This window comes from Neopelma chrysocephalum, unplaced genomic scaffold (genome assembly GCF_003984885.1).
Source record: "Neopelma chrysocephalum unplaced genomic scaffold, ASM398488v2 Primary Assembly neopelma1_95b, whole genome shotgun sequence".
NCBI classification, from domain to species: domain Eukaryota; kingdom Metazoa; phylum Chordata; class Aves; order Passeriformes; family Pipridae; genus Neopelma; species Neopelma chrysocephalum.
In genome coordinates this window covers 653,677-673,877 of record NW_020897758.1, presented here as the reverse complement: position 1 = coordinate 673,877, position 20,201 = coordinate 653,677, and the positions used below count along the sequence as shown (strand labels likewise).

Sequence of the window (20,201 nt, the reverse complement as noted above, 5' to 3'; positions counted from 1 at the left end):
TGTACCCAGAGCCTCTCTGTCCTTGCAGGGTTTGCACACACATTGTTGGCTGATCTCTGCCTTTCCTTGTGTCTTAAAGGACTTTGTTTATCCCCCACACTTGCCCATGTCTCTGCCAGTGACCCGGGGGCAAATGGGACTTCTGGGGCAGCTTTATTGGGGTTATTTTGGTCTTACATCCTCTGTTGGATTCAGCACAGAGCTAAACACCTGCATTGTTCTTACCAGAACCATCTGGGGATGGTGTCCAGCCCCTCAACCATCCCTGAGCCAGCCCTGCCAGAGCTGCTGTTGGATCTCACCAGCCACTCTCAGAGCTCCTGCTCCAGCTGCTCCTTTGGCACTTCCCAAAAAGTTGTGACAAAATGAGGCCAGGGCTTGTGTCCCTGATTCTGCAAATGCCAGCACTGCCCTGGTGTGAGAGGACAGAGCAGGAGGGATGGTGGGGCTGGAGGGATTACCTGGAGAAGAGAAGGCTCCAGAGTGGAGCCTACAAAAAACATGGAGAAGGACTTTAGATAAGGGCCTGGAGGGACAGGACAAGGGGAATGGTTTCTCCCTGCTAGAGGACAGGGTTAGATGGGATATTGGGAAGGAATTGTTTCCAGGGAGGGTGGGGAGGCCCTGGCCCAGGTTGCCCAGAGAAGCTGTGGCTGCTCCATCCCTGGAAGTGTCCAAGGTCAGGTTGGACTGGGCTTGGAGCAACCTGGGCTGGTGGAAGGTGTCCCTGCCCATGGCAGGGGGTGGAATGAGATGAGCTTTAAGGCCTCTTCCAACCCCAACCATTCCATGATTCTGGGATTGCTGAGGAGCCAGATGGGAGGCTGGGACACAACCCCCTCCCCTGCCCAGCCAGGGCTGAACTGAAGGTGCTTTTCCATTTATAAACCAGGGACTGTGCAAACTGCAGGAGGGGCCCTGGCCCCTGCAGGGGAAGGTGCAGGGATCTCACTGCAGTGAGAGCAACACTGCTCTGCATCTGGAGCTCCCTTGCTGCCCTCAGAGCCTGTTCAGGCCCACAGGCAGGAATATCTCTGGGCACTGACTCCATCCTGGATCTCAAATGGGAAAGGAAAAATTAGCAGTGACTGGGACATGAACCTCCCCATCTCTTCACGCCTGAAGGCTCAAGGAGGCCACTTTTGCTGAAATCCACACCCTGCTGGGAGGTTCTCTTTGCAGGGAGCCTGGCACCTTCCATCCTGCTCCCTGGTGGAACATGGAGCTGAGCCCACATCCCTTCCAACACAGTCAGGAGCTTTGGAGCAGCAGTCAGCAGATTCTCTGCTCTCCCAAGGTTTCCTCCCAGTTATCCACAGCCTGGAGCTGCTCCCACACTGCCTGATGCTTTTCCTGTTGTTGAGTCTTTGTGATGAATGTGACACTGATCCCAGCCTGCTGGGCTGGGGGAATTCTGACTTTCCTGCAGTGTAGGAGGTGGCTCCTCACTGCTGTGCTGGGACTGCACCTACAGGACCACAAACCTCAGCTGGGGAGTGCCCCCAAATACCCCAAAGCCCATCAGGGAGCAGAAATATCTGTATAAATGAGCTCTCCTGATGTCTTGTGCTGCTCTGAATGTCAGCGTTCCAGGGCAGCAGAAGCTCCCAGAGCATCAGGGATTTGCTTGGCAGCAGAAGGTGGGTCCAAAGCAGGGCTGTGTGAAGATCTGCCTCACCTGGGCCTCTGGACCACGTTCCTGAGACAGCCTTCCTCGTGTCTGAGGGCTTTTGTCAGCAGCAATGGGTGAAATGAGTTAACCCTGAGATGTCATGATGCCCACAGACCATTTTAGGCCTCCAGGCCTGGACATACCTGCTCTGCTTCTGTTCACAGATCAGCACCCCGGGGGCCTGAAAAGTCTGCTGTGATCATCACCTGGTTTGTAGCTCCCCTGCCCTCCCAAATCACCTGGAAGGAGCTGGAATAAGGATGGTTTGGGCACGTGGGACTTGTGCTGAGCCCTCTGCTGCAGGAGTCTGGGAAGGACAAGGCCCCGGGTGCCACTGGGACAGGACTGGTGGGTGAGTGGAGGACACACTGCCCCACACACAGCCCCCAGACCCCACTGCTCCTTGTCCAAGAGCAGAGTGTGGGTGAGAGACTCAGCTCCCAGTTTGCAGGGGTGTCCCCCCCCCACTGCAGTGGGGGCAGCCCCACACCCCGGGCACAGGGACCCCAAAGCTTCAGCTCTGCACCCTGGGCACAGGGACCCCACAGGGACCCCACAGCTCCTCCAGGAACAGAGACACCCAAAGTCACCATCAAAGGGAGCAGAAAAACCCATCAAGCCCATCAGAGAGATGAAATACCTGAAATACCAGCCAAGAGCAGGAACACCCCACAGCCCATAGAGGAACAGAAACATCCCAAAGCCCCTCAGGGAGCAGAAACATCCCAAAACCCATCAAGGAGCCCCAGTGGGGCTTGTGCAGCCCTGGACCCTGAGTAGAGGGACCCCACAGCCCATCAGAGAGGACAAATACCTCAAAGCCCACCAAGGAACAGGAACAGCCCAAAGCACCCTAAGGAGGCAGAGTTGGGCTCTGCACAGGGAGCAGGAACACCCCAAATCCCCTGGGCTGCCCAGAGCCTGCACTTCTGCTGCCTGGGACCTTCCAGGGACTGGGAGAAGCCACCTTTGAGGCTCCACATCTCTGCTTTGTCCCCATGAAAAACGAAACAGGAGCAGCCTGGTGAGCTCTGACATCACTTTCCATCAGCAGCGGTTTCCCCTCTCCCCCCCTGGATGTGGCTCAGGGTTCCCCCTCCTGGAAGCAGAGCCAGGAAGGTCTCCAGGACTCCAGGTTCCCCAGGGAGCCCAGCCCAGCGCTGCCATGGGGTTCTCAGCAGCACCACCAACTTCCACCTCCTGTGGAGGATGTGGCTTCCTAATTCCAGAGGTACCTTGGAAACTGGGAGTTGGCTCCTGCAGCCCTTCCTGGCAGCCCCTCCTCCACACGGATCAGCTGCAATTCCCAACCAGCTGATTAGAGGAGGCAAATGAATTCTTTCATTAGCAGGAGCATTGTTATAATTAGGGTAGAAATTTTAGAAAAGCAGAAGCGAGACCCCCCCCCCCTGTTTGATACAGTTTTAAGGCCTCCTTAATTAAAAAAAGAAGTAATGTGTGTATATTTGGTTGGGTTTTTTATATGTATCTATATTTGCCGGTTGTGTTGAGTTGCTGCAGTTTGTTAATATAAGTAAAAATCATCATTATCATAATTCATTGCAAAAAAAAAAATTAAAAATCAAGAGGTCACAGAGATATTTTGAGAGATGTTGGCGAATCAAAACAAATTGCATTTCCAGCAGCTGGCATTTGCAGCTCCTGCTCGGTCCCGAGCGATAGGATGGGGGAGGAAATAAATAGAGAGGCAGAAAGATAAATCCAGAGCAGCAGATAGACGGGTTTATGTAGCATTTTCATGTATCATTGTTGGGTGACATGGAGTGAGTTATCTCTGTAATTACAGCCCTCCCGCTCCCGGGACCCGCAGGGATCCCTGCCTGGAGCTGCTGCAGGGGAAGCACAGCCTGGGCTCCCCTCACACCCCCCCCAGAGCTCTCAGGCTGTGCTGGGGTCTGCAGGGACAGGGGGGACCCCAGCAGCACCCAGCTGTCCCCCCTGGCTGTCCCACAACCATGAAGGTTTGCCTTGGAAAGGACCTTAGAGCTCATCCAGTCCCACCCCTGCCATGGGCAGGGACACCTTCCACCAGCCCAGGTTGCTCCAAGCCCCGTCCAACCTGGCCTTGGACACTTCCAGGGATCCAGGGGCAGCCACAGCTTCTCTGGGCAACCTGTGCCAGGGCCTCCCCACCCTCTCAGGGAAGAATTCCTTCCCAATATCCCATCTAAAACTACTCTCACTCTGAAACCCTTCCCCCTTGAAATGATGGCTTGGAAAAGCACAGGGACTGTGCAATCATTTGGGCTTCTGTCCCTCTGCTCTTTGGGAGCTCTGAGGCCAGGACTCCACCTGAGATTGTTTCTCTTCAAAACCTGTAAATTGATTTTTGCCAGGGCATTTGAAAATGAGTTTTCTCCCCTCTTTTCAGAGCTGGGCTGTCACTGAAAGCCTTGCTCTAGGGTCCCTCATATCCCTGGACGAGTTGGTGTAGCTGCTGTTAACCTGCTTGTTTCAGTGCTGTGGTGGCTGAGATGTACCAAAGACACTGATAATTTCTGCTTGTTCTTGGTTCCAGGCAGCATTTTATTGCCTGTGGGGGTGGCAGCTCTGGGTCTCTGGGGATGTTGAGGCAGACAAGGTTTGCTGAATCTACCTGATTCCATCTCACCCATATGGGAAAGAGTCAACTCTGAACTTCCTGCACTTTGTATGGTTTTAGCTTTCTGGTTTATCACACCTTTCCTGTGTCCAGGACACACAGGCAGAGTGGTTGGCCACGAGTTGTGTCTTTCATGGTGATATTGTGGGGCTTTCCATGCCCCAGTTTTTGTTTGGCCAATCTGGAAGACAAGGAGGGACATTTTTCTTTCCTTTCCTCTTCATTCTTGGCACTTCCATGTGCTCAGGCCACCTCAGACACTTCCTGAAGGATGCAGAGCCTGGGCTGGGCTCCATCTCCTATGGGACAGGGGCAGGAACAAGGAATGCAGGCAGGTGCCAGCAGCTTGGAACATCCATGGCTTCATCATGTTCCTACAAATATGTGCAGAGGAGATTTCATACCCAGAAATCAGGGAATAACAGAAGGGGCACAGCAACAAGCTTTGGAGATAAAAGGTAACTTCACTTTCTGAACTAATTAACCCTAATCCTAAAACCCAGAACAGCAACATCTGTCTGGAGTCCAGCTGTGCACCCACAGCTGGGTGTGTCCTGCCACCAGCACCCTGGGGAACTCCTGCCTTGGGGCTTCCCAGGGACCCTCATCCATGGAACAGAGAGAAGAGCTGAGTTTCCCCCCTGCTCCTGGGCTCTGCAAGGTTAACAGGATGTGCTTGGTGAGTGAACTGCTGCGACATTCCTGGGATTTCTGTGGGGCTGAAGAGGGACAGGACTGAGGAGGTGCCTGTTATCCCCTGTAGCTGGGCATTGCAGCCAAGCAGTGAAGTGCTGATCCCTCCCCCAGCTCAGCACCCACCCCTTCCCAGGCCTGGCTCTGGGAGAGCCCCCAGAGCCCTGAACCTTGGCTGCTCCCAGCTCCTGGTGTTGCATAAACGCCTGATGTGATCTGGTGTCACACTCTCTGCCCTGTCTGGGTTCTGTCCCAGGCTGGAGAGGCAGATTGTCTGCACCACTCCTCCTCCTTGCCCTGTGTGCTTCCTCTTGGGGTGGAACACCTCCTGCTCTGCCCAGCTGACCCTCCTGCCAGCCTGGAGCCTCCACAGCTGCTCCCAAGGCTGGGAGAAGGTCGGTCCCAGCTCTGCTGGCTGTCACTGCACTGAGCCTCCTCCAGCAGCCAGAGGGTCAAATCCTTCCAGGAAAACAGAATCACTTCCAACGAGCACAAATGCAATTTGGAGGGGAGCTTTGTGGCTGGAGATTGCAGAGGCCAGAGGCTCTCCCAGGGCTGGGAGGGAGTGTGGAAGCTGGCAGCTCCCCCCAGCCTGCTGCTCACCCAGCTGCTCCATGCCAGGAGGAGAGCGTGGGACATCCCCTGCCAGCACAGCCCAGCCAGGCCCTGCACAGATCCAACCAGGCTGTGCCCAGATCCAGGCTGTGCCCAGACCCAGCCAGGCTGTGCCCAGATCCAGGCTGTGCCCAGATCCAGCCAGGCTGTGCCCGGATCCAGCCAGGCCATGCCCAGATCCAGGCTGTGCCCAGACCCAGCCAGGCTGTGCACGGATCCAACCCACATTCCCGACCCTCAGCCCTCAGGGCTGCTGGCTCCTGCCCATCAGCTGGAGTTGGGCACTGAGGGGAGAAGCCTGGGTCTGTGCAGCCCCAAAAAGAGCAGCTGAAGCTCTCAGGTGAAGTGCTCAGGTCCAGACACCTTCCCAAGCCTTTGCACTCCAGGTTCAAACCCTCCCCAGTGCCCTGGCACAGGAGGTGAGTGGGGCTGGGGTTGTCCCACTGTGCCCATCCAAGGTGAGAACTGCAGAGCAGCAGCACAGGGAGAATCTCACCCCCAACAGGTGCCAGTGGGACCTTGGGGACACTGTTGGTATCAGACAGGGGGTTGTGGCTGCCCCATCCCTGGAAGTGTCCAAGGCCAGGTCGGACAGGGCTTGGAGCAACCTGGGACAGGGAAAGGTGTCCCTGCCCATGGCAGGGGTGGGAGGAGATGGGTTTTAAGGTCCCTCCCAACCCAAACCAGACTGTGATTCTGTGATACTATTTTGGGATTTTGAGCTTCAGACAACTCTTTATGATCTCATGTGTTGGGACTTCAGGTTTTTCCAGACCCGTAGACCATCACCCACAGTTGGCTCTTGGTTCACCCCCTGTGTGATGGGGAGGGTTCTCCTTCCTCCTGCACAGCAGGGGCTGCTCGGGGGGGCAGCAGCCAACAGGATCATCTGAAAAGTCATTTTTGGGGAGCTCTGTGTCCCACATGTGCCATCAGAGCTTCTGTCCCACCCCTGTGAGCTGCAGTTGTCCCGATTCAACTCCTTTGGTCCATCTGCAGAAACCTGGGAAGAGGAAAAGCTTTGGCACCGTTGGCTCACAGGACAATCTCTGTTCTCCTGTGATACCCTGGGGTTGAGGTGAGGACAATTGCTGATGGCTTGGATTGCACAAAGGATTCCACCACAGCTTGTCCTGAAAAATTAAGATCTTACAGACATCCATGAGCTGAGTGTCCCTTCCAAGCCTGATTTCAAAGTATTCATCTTTTTGAAATGTTTAATTATAATTGCCTTAAATTTCAAAACAAGAGGTCATCTGAACTGGAAAATAGATTGTTTTCTTCTCCTTTGAGAATGTCAAAACACTTCATTTTGACAAATTCAGAACTCCTTCCAAATTTTTTTCTGACTCAATAAATTAATCAAAACCGACCTCCTCTTAAAGTAAGTGTCAGTTTTGAAAAAATCAGCATTTTCCAGTGGAGAAAAACCACAATTCATCCAGAAATTCCTGCGACTTGTTCTCTATGTGCCTCTCCTGTGCTGCATTCCCAGTACCTGGGATCCAAGCTGGATTAATTACACTGGGCAAGGAGACAAAGTCAGGAGCAGCACCAGCCTGAGTGGGAAATTTTTTTTCCGATTCAGAGATAAGTTGAAAACATTTCTCTTTTTCCTTATTTCTCCAAGTGTGAGGCTGAACAGACTTTCCATGTGTGGTGTCCACAGGGGGTTTTTCTGCTGCAGCCTGTGACCCTTGAAATTCCCCCCTTCCCACCCAGCCTGTGCTCTCTGTTCCTTCCCATTTCCCCTAAACCCAGGCTGCAGCTCCTGTGCCTATAAACACCAATTTATTGCTGATGCAATCCAAGAGGGGCTTTAAAAAACCCTTGTACCTCAGTGAATCTTGAGGAATTCAGCTGGGACCAGACACTGATCCAAAATACACATGTGAGGATCCAGACACGTGAGTCTGGGATAACTTCAGCACCCCAGTTCTGGGGGGTGTAATGGGGCAGGAAAAGCAGAGTCTATAAAACTCTGGTGTCAGAGAACCACAGAATCCCAGAGTGGTTTGGGTTGGAAAGGACCTTAAAGCCCATCCCATTCCACCCCCTGCCATGGGCAGGGACACCTCCCACCAGCCCAGGCTGCTCCAAGCCCCGTCCAGCCTGTCCTTGGACACTTCCAGGGATCCAGGGGCAGCCACAGCTTCTCTGGGCAACCTGTGCCAGGGCCTCCCCACCCTTACAGCCAACAATTCCTTCCCAGCATCCCATCTATCCCTGCCCTCTGGCAGTGGGAAGCCATTCCCTGTGTCCTGTCCCTCCATCCCTTGTCCCCAGTCCCTCTCCAGCTCTCCTGGAGCCCCTTCAGGCCCTGCAAGGGGCTCTCAGCTCTCCCTGGAGCCTTCTCTGCTCCAGGTGAACCCCCCCAGCTCTCCCAGCCTGGCTCCAGAGCAGAGGGGCTCCAGCCCTGGGATCCAAGGTCTCCTTTTCCACTGCAGAGCCTGAGGGGGGATTGGGCTGTGATCAAAGTGAAGCTCTGGGTCAGCTCTGGGCACTGGCACTGGCAGGACGGGCTGGGCAGCTTTGGGCTGGGAGGATCTGTGGGGTGACTCTTGGGGCTGGGCCTGTGCAGGGCTGAGGGTTGGACTCGATGGTCCTCGTGGGTCCCTTCCAGCTCAGCCTGTTCTGGGATTCTGGGATTTTCCTGGCATCTCCTTACCCTGGGGAGTGGCACAGAGCAGACACAAGCTGCCCAAAGGGAGTTTAAAGCCACCCCGTGTGAGTGCCAGGGTTTCCTGGGAAGCACTGGCACCTCAGGAGACCAGGAGTGCTCAGCAAACTGGGCACTGAGGGACACGGTGCCCTCTCCCAGGCACACGGGGCATCCAACACCCTCCTCCTTCACAGCAAACCTCACAAGTGCTTCCTGTGGGGAAAGAACCCCCCCAGAGCTGTGCTGGGGGAGGATTCCAGCTGGATTCAGGCAAAACCACGTGGGGAGGGACCCACTGTCTGACCTGCTGGGCAGTGATGCCACCCATGCCCACGCCCTGGTCATTTGACCTGTACAACTGATGTGACTGCAGAGTCTGCAGAGCTGCACGGGGGTTTTAGAGCTGCCAGTGGCACTGAAACAGAAGAACTATTTCCTCCCTGAATCCAGCACCCTGTGTGATCCAGGCCAGAGCGGGATGGCAGGGATTTCCCAGGGATTTCCCAGGGAAAGGCTCCTGCCCCAGCTCTCCCTGCTGCTGATCCAAGGCAGACACGGCCCCTGGAGTGGCTGTGGGTGCCTCGGGGGTGCCCTGGCTGTGGGATGAGCAGCGTGGCTGGGATGGCACAGGGGGAGCAGCACAGGGCAGGGTCTGGCTGTGCTGCCCCAGGTGGGACTGTGGATCCTGATCCCAGACCAGCCAAGCTCCACTACCAGCCTGGAGTGACAGCCTGTTTTCCCGGGGTGTGAGAAGGGCCGAGCTCTTTGTTGGGATCCAGGACTGATTCACCAACACCTGCAAGGTGATGGCTGGGACAGGGATGGAGGGGACAGTGCCACCACCACGACAGCACAGACAGCCTGGCTCTGCTGGCACTGTGGCCAGTGGTCCCTGGGCCAGAGGGGATGTGTCTGCCTTGACCCTCTGCCCCCCCCCGAGTGCCTCCTGTCAGCACTGGAAACGAAACCCCTCGTGCAAACGAGCCCGAATTCCCCAAGGAATTCTCCCACCTTCCCTGCTCCTCCAATCAGCTCCCCCAGCCACAAATCCTGGCAGCCACCACGCAGCCACCTCGGAATGAAGTTGCCATAGTTACTGGGGCCTCACAGCAGCGAGAGCTCGTTAAATGATTGGAATGGCTGCCCCATCATCAAGGCACTCGGGGAGGGCAGGTCTGGCGGGGAGGAGACCCCCGGGATGGGCTCCAGCCCCTGCAGTGGGAGGGATGTGGGAGAGCAGCTCCAGAGCCTGCCCAGCTCCAGAGTCCTCACAATCCAGAGCCTGCCCAGCTCCAGAACCCTCCCAGCTCCAGAGCCTTCTGAGCTCCAGAGTCCTCACAATCCAGAGCCTTCTGAGCTCCAGAGTCCTCATAATCCAGAGCCTGCCCAGCTCCAGAGCCCTCCCAGCTCCAGTCCTCATAATCCAGAGCCTGCCCAGCTCCAGAGCTCTCCCAGCCCCGGAACCCTCCCAGCTCCAGAACTCTCCCAGCTCCAGAGCTCTCCCAGCTCCAGTCCTCACAATCCAGAGCCTTCCGAGCTCCAGAGTCCTCCCAGCTCCAGGCACAAGCTCAGGAGAGAGGGGTGACCCAGAGCAGTGACAAAGGATGCTTCCCACCCTGTGCATCTCCTCTTGGAGACAGAAGTGGGCACCTGGATCCTCTGCCAGGGTCTCCTTCCCAGCATTTCCCCCGGCTGTGGCTGAGGCTGCAGTCACTTCTTCCCCCAATGCTGTGTCCTCACCTCCAGCAGTGATGGTTTCCCACTTTCCCATCCTCTCCAGCAGCCCAGGAGCCAGTGCTGAGTGTCTGGTTTCCCCCAGGAGACTTGTTTGAAACATGACCTGAGCCTTCCTCCTCTTCCAATCCATATTTTACAAATTGCTGTTTAACTAAAAAAAAACCAAAAAACCAAAACACAACAAACCCACATCTTATTTTGGATTCACCCAAAACATTCCTCCAAAATAAGGTTTAATCTTCCTTTTCTTTTTTTTTTTTTCATCACCAAGACAAGGCTGTGAAGGACAAGTATTTTGGGGTTTAGCTTAAGCCCATGCAGTTTTAAGAAAAAAAAAAAAAAGAGGTATTAAACGTATCATGGAATACTACAGGGGAAGTAAAAAAAAACCAAACCAAAATATCCTGCTGGAAGAACCTCAGGGGTTTTTGAGCACCTTTACTCGGGGAGGAGGTCGCTGTGGTGTCCTCAGCAGGAGGATGGGGCTGTGCAGGGACAGCTGCAGGACGTGGGTGAGGGCACTGCTGGCTCTGGGAGATCAGAAGGTGCTCCCAGGGGGCTGGTTGCTGGGAGATGAAGGATTCCCAGCTCCCTCAGCCTGTCAGCAGCCAGAGCCTCTGGAGGAGCCCCCCTTCCCTGCTCCAGCCCTGCTCCTGGCAGTGCCCTGGGCTGGGCAGAGCTCCCAGCTCATCCATCCCTGCCCCCAGAGCCAGCCCAGGGCAGGGGTTTCTTTATTCCCTTCAGCCATCCCAGCTCCCCCAGGCCCAGCCAGGCAGGGAGCTGGATGTTCCCATGACATGGGCAGAGCTGCTGAGAAGCCCCCTGAGCCCCTGCCCTGCCCCAGGGTGGTGCTGTGGGGGCATTTGGGAGCTCCCCCACCCTGGCAGGGACACCCTTCCCCTGCTGGGAGCCACGAGCTGGCTGGGCCAGGGCAGTTCCTACCCCATGGAGCTGGGGCTGCCCTTCCTCCCCCCGAGGATGCTGCCCTTTGCTGGGCCAGCTCTGGGGCCCTGGGCTCTGTGGGCTGATTTCAGCAGCAGTGGCAGCTCTGCAGGTCTCCTCTGGTGTTTCCCCACAGCACAGGGAGCACCAGTGGCAGCTCCCAGGGGCTCCTATGCTCCCACAGCCCCGGAGCTCCCTCCCCAAGGGAGGCCAGGCCTGCACCCCTGGCTGTGCAGGAGAGCTATCAGGGTACACGGATAATCTTTTACTCTTCAGTGCAAATAATTTATTACATTAAAATAACGTTTTTAAAAAATGAGTACTTTGGGAATAATTCAGGCTCGCCTGCGGAGGCATTTTTCAAAGTGCCATAATAGGCACTTAGAAATGGGTGGTTATTTTTATTCTCCCAGCCTGTCAAGAAGCTGATGGATCGAATTGGCTGATGACAAGGCAGCTGAGTGCTCGGAGAGGAGACCACAGCGGGAGCAGGAGCCTGTTCCAAACGAGCAGCCAGCCCAGGTCGGGGCCTCCCCGCAGCACTGGCAGCTCTGCAGCAGGACCTGCTCCCCCCGGGTGACAGTGACCTGGGCAGGGACATCTGAGTGGGCACAGGCAGAGAACAGGCAGAGAACAGGCAGCCCTGGGACCCCTCTGCTCTCCAGCTCCCTCCTGGCACTGGGGAGCAGCATCTCCCTCCCCCTCTCCATCCCAGTCTGGTGGAAGTCCTGCTTCCCACATCCCCAGCCCCTCTCCAGGAGGATGAGCATCCCTGGGGGTGGCACCGGGACCCCTGTGTGAGTGGGACCACAGCCAGACAGCCATGGGAGAGGGGAAGGGGAAAACAGACATGGAGAGGGGAAGGGGAACAGCCCCATTGGCAGGGGGGGCAGTTGTGAGAACCACAGTACCCCGAGCAGGGTCAGAGCACCAGCCAGCTGGGGGGATGCCCAAACTTATCTCCTGATGATGGGTCTCTCCTCATATCACAGCGCTCTCCATCCTCACCCTCTTCACCACAGCCAAAAATAAACCTTCCTCCTTCATCTCACCTCAAAACTGGCCAGGCTGCTGTGAACCTTGCAGCCAGAGACCTGTGTCAAGGGATGGGGCCTGGGCATGTGTGCCCACAGACTGGCATCTGCCTCCTGAGCAGGGCTGGCGTGGCTGGGAGAATGCCACCTTGCCCGTGGCTGGCTCCTGGCTGGAAGGATTCTCCTCACATGAGTTAATCTCACAGCCTGGCAGCCTCTGCTGGCTCCTTGTTATCCCCTTTCATACATGGAAAATGATTTCCATGGAGCCAGAGGGCAAGTGCCTAGTGGTGACTCCAGAAGGGCACTGATCACCTTGGCATCCCAGACTCCCATCCTCACATCCCTTGGTCAGCTCCAAGCCTTGGCTCTGCAGCCAGTGTGTGCCACAGGGCAGGAGAAATCCAAACTCCCTGTTCCCGTGTCCCAGACTGGGTGGAGCAGGTAACAGAGCAAGGAGGCAGAAGGGCTCAGGTGCATCTGGATCCACCATCCTGCACCCCGTGGGCACTGCCCCTGCCCTGCTGCCAGGACAGCACCTGCAGGAGTGTTCCTGGCACAGTTCATCTGCCAGCTCCTCGCTGCAGCCAAGGATTTGTGAGAGCTGCCCTCTCCAGGGAGCCCACCCTGCCAGGCTGGGTCAGATCCTTCCCTCAGCCCCCAGTTCCTGGTCTCAGAGCAGGGCAGGTGTCCCCAGGGCAGTGCCCGACCTTTCCCAGCTCTGCTGCCCTCCCAGCAGGAGCAGAGGGGCCCAGAGCTGTGCCCTGCAGCTCAGCCCCGACTGAGCCCAGGCTCTGGCACAGCCCCTGCCCAGCCCTGGGTGGGCTCTGGGCCCCGGAGCCTCCCTGAGGCACCTCCCCAAGTCATCCCTGCCGGGGGAAAGCCGGCTGAGGTGTTGTGTCAGGGTGAGGAGAGGGGAGGGAGGGAGAGCTGCAGGAGGCCCGAGGTGCTCCTGAGCTGTGAACCACTGCTGAGCCATCACAAGGGGTTGGCACTGCAGTGCCCTGCCATGGGCCAGCCCAGCTCCTTCTGCTGCCTGAGCTTTCCCACGCTCAGAGACCAGCAGGGCGTCCCTTGGAGCCTCCCTGAGCCCTCCTGAGCAGGACCAGCCTGGACACTGAGGCAGAGATTGCTGGGGAAGCATCTCCAGCAGCTGCTCCTGGGGCTGAAGGAGTAACCCTGGCTGGCTCCAGGGTCAGAATCCTTCCTGCTCTTGCAGAGGCTTGGAAGGGGAGGTTCAGACGTGGTCCTGGAAGTGTGAGGCAAACCCATCCAGTGCTGTGATCAGCTTCATTAAGAGTTTAATTGGTACAGAGCCGTCCAGTCCTGCTGGAGGTGGAGAGAGCCCCGAGCCAGGCATGGGGAGCACGTGGGAATGCTGGAAACCTGTAACCACTGCTGAGGGGTTCCCACAGGACCTGGGGGGTGCAGAAGGGAAGGCTGGAGAGTGATGGATATTCTGGGGAAGCTCCAGCCTTGTTTTTCACCCCACTCACCAGGGTGGACAATGGATGTCCTGGGGGAAGCTGTGGGACCCTCGGGTCCTGTTTTTCACCCCACTCACCAGGGTGGACAGGCAGCCCCACCAGCAGCTTGGGATCTCTAGAGGGCATTGGGAGCACCCTGTGATGGCTCTACAGAGGTGAGGATGCTCAGACTGCACCCTCCTGCTGCCCTGGCAGCCCCTGCCCAGCTGGTCCCACTATTTGCAGCTCCTCCAGGCTGAACTCCAGTTCCTGGCTGGGGATCCCAGCTGCAGACACAGAGGTGCTGGGCCGTGCAGCTGAGGCTCTTCCCTGATGCTCCTGCCTGTCAGAGCCTGGCAGGCTGTGGAAGAAATGAAAAGGAACATCACTTTGAATTTCAGAGCCCAGGAGTTGCAGCATCTCCCTCTCTCCCAGCCTCCTGCTGCACTTTCAAAGCTCTCCTGATGCTCAGGAATTGATTCTCTATTCTGGGAGGCAAGGAGGGTTTACAGGCTCATCTCCACCCTACTGTGCACAGAGCTGACAGGATACATGCCCAGGGTGGTATCAAGAGCCAGAGGCAGAGCTGACAACTGAGGAACTCTCTCTTATTCTTCCTCCCACTCCATCCTTTAAAAGTCCCAGTTTCCTCAGGAGTGATGGGCCAGGTTAAGGTGGGAAAAAAACACACCTGGTGCTGTGTCTGCTGGGATTTTCCTGCTAATCCTGCTTTCCTTGGAGAAGGTTTTAGGGCTCTGAGAGACTTGTTTCCCTGCACTGCAGCCTGGATGACACACTCAACTGGCCCTGCTCTCCTACAGCTCAGGGAGGGGACACAGAGAACATGCTCCAAGGACCCAAAGCCTTCATCTCTTCTCCATCTCCCTGATATCAGGGCATGTCCAATTAGAAGCAACGACCCCCTTTGACCTTCTTTGGTTTGAAAAGCCTCACTGTGTTGGATTTGTGTTGGTTTAGATTCTCTCCAGCTCACGTGTCCGTGCAGTGGGGGTGGAAGGGTCAGTGTGTGATGTGCTCAGAGGGGAGGGGGCAGAGCTGCTGCCCTGGGCCAGAACAGCCCCTTCTCTGCACCAGGGGCAGTGGGGGGAGTGCACACCACAGCATTCCTGCTTGAGGGGTGTCCTACTCACCAGAGGCACCAGCACAGTGCTGTCCATCCCGTGTCCCCAGAGGAACTGCAGTCAGGAACTGGAGGGACAGAACAAGGGGGAATGGCTTCCTGCAGGGTTAGATGAGATACTGGGGACAAATTCTTCCCTGTGAGGGTGGGGAGGCCCTGGCCCAGGTTGCCCAGAGAAGCTGTGGCTGCCACTGGAATCCCTGGAAGTGTCCAAGGCCAGGTTGGGCAGGGCTTGGAGCAACCTGAGCTAGTGGAAGGTGTCCCTGCCCATGGCAGGGGGAGCAACGGGATGAGCTTTAAGGTCCCTCATAACGCAACCCATTTTATGATTCCATGATTCTGTGAAGGACCCTCTGAGCAGGATCACAGCCAGGAAAGCAGCTCTGCTGAGGGATGAACACAGAGGCTCCTGCTCAGTGAAAAGCCTCAGCTAAAGGCAGAAGTTGGGCAGCAGTTTATTGCAGTTTACTCCAGAATCCTGCTGTGGTTACTTGGGTGAGCAGTTGGGATCGATGCTGCTGTGGCCTCCACTTGCAGGTCCATGAGAACAGCATTTTCTTGGACAAAGAGTGGTAAAACCTCCCTGTTTTCCAGTGGAGATGAGTGTGGGTTGCAGACTGAGAGGAGCCCTGGGCAGAGCTGTGTGTCCCCCCATCACAGCCAGATGTGGTGGCACCTCCTGAGCACAGAGGGGCAGCCAGGATTGTCCACCAGGAGAGCCAGGGAGCACCAGCACAGCCCCCAGGGCCAGTAGAGACATCCACAAGGAGCAATCCCAGGTCTTCAGGCTCAAGTCTGACTTGTCTCAGTCAGACAAGTGCCAGATTCTACGCCTGGGATGGGGCAACCCTGGATGGGAAACCTGGGGAATGAGAGGATGGAGGGGAGAACCATGGGAAGGGATCTGGGGGGTCCTGGTGGGTGCCAGTTGTCCCTGAGTCAGCAGTGCCCTGGCAGCCAGGAGGGACATCCCTGTCCTGGGGGCATCAGGGAGGGGATTGTCCCGCTCTGCTCTGCCCTGGGGCGGCCTCACCTCAACATTGGGGCAGTTTGGGGGGACACAATGGAGGGAAGATCTAAAGCTGTTAGGGAGGTGTTCAAGGGAGGGACACGAGGATGGTGAAGGGTCTGGAGGGGCCATGAGGAGCAGCTGAGGGCACTTGGTGTGTGCAGCTGGAGCAGAGCAGGCTGAGGGCAGAGCTCAGCGGGGGCTGCAGCTCCTCCCCAGGGGCAGCTCCGATCTCTGCTCTGGGGGAGCAGGGACAGCACCCAGGGAAGGGCTGGAGCTGTGTCAGGGCAGGCTCAGGTTGGATCTCAGGCAAAGGTTCTTCCCCCAGAGGCTGGTTGGGCACTGCCCAGGCTCCCCAGGGCAGTGGGCACAGCCCCAAGGCTGCCAGAGCTCCAGGAGGGTTTGGACAACGCTCTGAGGGCCAGGGTGGGATTGTTGGGGTGTCTGTGCAGGGCCAGGAGTTGGACTGGATGATCCCTGTGGGTCCTTCCCAACTCAGCACATTCTCTGTGCCTATGATTCCATGATCCCTGACCCCTTCCCACAGGCTCCTTTGCCTTGCTCAGTGTGAGGAGCTCCTGTGCTCTGGCTCAGTACATAAAGATGTCCCTGTGCCTTGCAGATGGAGCCTGTTGTCAGCTCTGTGATTTAGTGTGGCTCAGCTGAGGCTGCAGTGAGTGTGTGAACACGCAGGGCCTCAGGCATTCCAGGAGCAGATGCAGACACGTGGGCCCAGACCCCCATTTTTCCAGCCAGCAAATGGAGAGAGAACAGTCCACGGGCTCTGGTTCAAACAGGATCTGAAATATCCTCCTGGAAGGGTTTTCCAGAAATAAATGAGATGTATAAAGACTGGAAGCAAGGGAAGAATGAACACATGGAGAGCTGCAGCAGGCACTGTGTGCCCAAGGAAAGGCACTGCTGTGGCTCTGCCCTGCAGCCACCTCCCCTTCCCTGAGCTCCTGTGGGGCAGGGCACAGGAGTCTCACACCCTTTGCCACACACTTTTGCAATGAGGGAAGAGGAATTGCTTTCTTCAGGCACCTTTATAAGGGCATTCCCAGCACAGGCATCACTCATGGGATTCTCACAGCTCCAGGAAGGGATTACCATGGAGCAGTGCTTCGTTCCTGACCTGACCCACACTCTGTCTGTCTCTGCTCCACTCCAGAACTGTTCAGGTGTTCAATTCCTGGCTCTGATTCCTGTCTATGCCACTGCTAGGATGTTAATCTGGACCTCTAGAAAGACTAGAGACCCTTCAGAGGATAATGTGGCTCCTGGGATGGCTGGGAGCAGAGACAGAAGCAATCAAAGTCTGTGTTCCTGCATTTCCAGCAAAAGGCTGGGGCTTGCTGGGGTTGGGGCCCTGCACATTCAGGTGTTTCAGTCATTTATTTGTGGAAGGGCCATTTCTGCACCAAGGTTTTGTCAGCTCAGCTGCAGACCCTGGGCAAAGTCTTCTTGTTTCCAAGCTTTATGGTGGAAACCAACAGGAGAGCAGCTCTCCTGGAGCCAAACATGTCCCCACCTTGTGCTGCTGCCCGTGAGTGGGGTCCCTGGACACAGCCAGTGCAGCTGAGCATCCCTCCCTGGCTCCAGTGTCCTGTCCCCCTCTGCCAGCACAGTTGGCCTTCCCTGCCCCCAGTGGCTGTGCAGACACAGGGGGTGTCCCCCAGCCCAGCCCTGGGCACCTCCCTGGCATCTCAGCTCCCCTCAGGCTTTCCCATTCCCCCACATCTGCCCCTGCCCCACACAGCAAGACACTGCCCCAGAGGGTGTCCAGGACAGCCCTCCCAGAGCAGAAACCTCATGCCTTGGTCTCCTCTGGTGTGGAGAAGATGGTGAAAGTGCCTTCTCCAAGAAGAACAAACCAGTGAAAAAAACCTTCCAGTTTCAGCTCTTTTCCAGAAAAGGTACAAAACATCTTCAAGTATTGGCCACACAAACCCCAGGAAGACCTGACCCCAGCCCCATCCCCAACCTCCCTGCTCCAGATGAAGGACTCACTCCACCAGCATTTGTGTGTGTTGTTCCACAGCCTCTCTTTTTTTTCACTGCCCTGAATGCCAAAATGGCCTTTGGGGGCTGGGGAAGTCTTGGTCCCCTCACCCCAGTGCCCTGTGGGACCCCCAGCAGTCATTTATCCCTCCCTAAGCAGGGTAGGGGAGGTGAGGTGACTCCCTTCTGGAAATCACCAGCACTAGGGGAGATCAGAGTGTATTTGGGGGTCTGTGTATCTCAGGGCTGTGCTTTGGTTCCCCAGTCATCAAATCTTCTTCCCCCTTGTCATAAGCTGGATGTGAGGGATGGGGAGAAGGGGGTGGTGTGGGCACTGGGAAGGAACATGTTCAGAGGTCCCTGAGTTGCTCAGGGGTAACTGCACAGCACCTTCAGGGGCTCGGGAAGAGGACTTTCCTTCTGAAAATATGGAACCAGATTGGAAGAGCTGCCAGCCCAGCTCCTTGCTGGGGGAAACCTCCACCCTGGGAGGCAGCCAGTGCAGCTGAGGGGGGCCTGAGTGGGCACTGAGAACTGTGCTGGACCAAAAATGAAAGTAGGGGAAGAACCTCCTTGGTTCAGCACCCCCAGCCTGGAGGACACTCCTGTCCCTGGGGGAGGGAGTGCAACCTTGGCTGGCTGTTGTGCTGTGCTTCCCAATAGGCACCAAAGGCTGCCTGGGGCCTCAGGATATGAAGGCAGCCATCCCTTGAGCTGCCTGTGTGACCTTCCCTTTCCTGCACCCCCCCCCAGAGCTGACCTGTCTTGCCACAGGACCCTTGGCCCCAGCCTGGGCAAAGCTCTGGGATGGGACCTGGGAACTGGTTCTTGGCTGCTCTCCATCCTTGGATACCAACCATTCTGGCTCAGCTGAGCCTCGCAGCTCACCCTCTGGGAATCCCAGGAAGCCCTCGGGTGGGAATGCCCCTGTGAGGTCCCCCCTCCCCCTTTTATCACATGTTTAATTATGTGCTAATGCAGAGCCCCGGCGTTGCTCCCAGGGAGCCTCCAGGCTGTTCTGGGCATGGCGAGACCCCTCTGTGTCCTCTGGGGAACCAAGAAGGACTGGACTGCTTGGATATAACTGGTTGCATCTGCATTTCTGCCCGCTCAGCTGGACCTGCCCAGGACACACGGGAGGTGCGAGCGGGAGGTGACTCTGTCCGTCCCCATTCCCGCAGCTCCTTCCCTTTTGTTGCCACTTCCCTGGCTCTCCATCCCAATCCTCCGGAGCCAATGGTGTGAGTGGCTTCGTGCTTCCCTCTAGCGGTCCCAGCTCCCCTCCGGAGTCACTGCTGCTGCCCCTGCTCAGGTGAGCCCACCCTGTCCCTCGCGGGATCCCACCCTGCCCCTCCCGGGATCCCACCCCGTCCCTCCCGGGATCCCACCCCGTCCCTCCCGGGATCCCACCCCGCCCCTCCCGGGATCCCACCCTGCCCCTCCCGTGTCCCCCGTGCTCTGGGCAGAGCAGCCACACGAGCAGAGGGACCTGGGGCAGGGTGACCTGGAGGATGGGTCACAGTGGGGCTGCCTGGGACAGGATGTCTCAGCTGGGTGCTCATCCCCACCCCGTGGTCTCTGAGGGGTCTCTCCTCACCTTGCAGGGCGTTCCTGCCTTTGGGCTGTTGGAAGGTCCTTGTCTGAGCACGGGGGCACAGACCTTGGTCACAACAAAATCCTGTGGCTGGTGTTTAGGATGTTTTTCTCCTTGTTCACCTGAAAGATTTTGCAGTCTTCCCAAAATGCTGACTCAGCTAAATTTCGGTGCTGGGTCCACAAATGGTGTTTTCTGCCTGGACACTGGCCCAGGAATAATCCTGTTCTCCTCTTTAAGGACTGACTAGTGGAGTCAATTCTCTCAAGTCAAAGCCTTGATGGAGCAAATGCAGCTTTTGTAGGAGTGTTCCTGTTCTGGACTGCCTGGGATGGAGCTCAGGCTTTGCTGGCACAGTAGGTTCTCACCTAAAGAAACCTCTTGATCCTTCAAAGAGCTCTTTGGGCTCTCAGATTCATCAGGGTCTTGGTCAACAGCAGCTGAACATGAGCCAGAGTGTGTCCACGTGGGCAAGAAGGCCAATGGTGTGGCCACAGGCCCAGGGCAGTGACTGTCCCTGTGCTGGCACTGCTGGGGCACCTCCAGCCCTGGGGGCAGTTCTGGGGCACTCAGAGCAAGAGAGACACGGAGGGGCTGGAGTGTGTGCAGGGAAGGGAATGGAACTGGGGAAGGGTCTGGAGCAGTAGGAGCAGCTGAGGGAGCTGGGGGGGCTCAGCCTGGAGAAAAGGAGGCTCAGGGGGGACCTTCTGGCTCTGCAACCCCCTGACAGGAGGGGGGAGCCGGGGGGGGGTCGGGCTCTGCTCCCAGGGAACAAGGGACAGGAGGAGAGGGAACGGCCTCAAGCTGTGCCAGGTGAGGATTAGATTGGATATTAGGGAAAATTTCCACATGGAAAGGGTGGTCAGGCACTGGAAGGGGCTGCCCAGGGAGGTGGTGGGGTCCCCACCCTGGAGGTGTCCAAGGAAGGACTGGCCATGGCACTGAGTGCTCTGGGCTGGGGGACAAGGTGAGCATCAGGGACTCCATGACTTGACTTTCCAACCTAAATAAT

The 20,201-nt window shown here is 56.9% G+C and overlaps 1 long non-coding RNA gene across 1 annotated transcript; it reads right to left on the bottom strand.

The window, feature by feature from the left end:
- Positions 1 to 4,133: 4,133 nt before the first annotated feature.
- Positions 4,134 to 19,555, bottom strand: LOC113972707. The gene is made up of 3 exons (XR_003535972.1): positions 19,193 to 19,555; positions 10,006 to 10,153; positions 4,134 to 4,669 (listed from the first exon to the last, which is right to left on the bottom strand). It is a non-coding gene; the product is annotated as an uncharacterized LOC113972707 (long non-coding RNA).
- Positions 19,556 to 20,201: the final 646 nt, after the last annotated feature.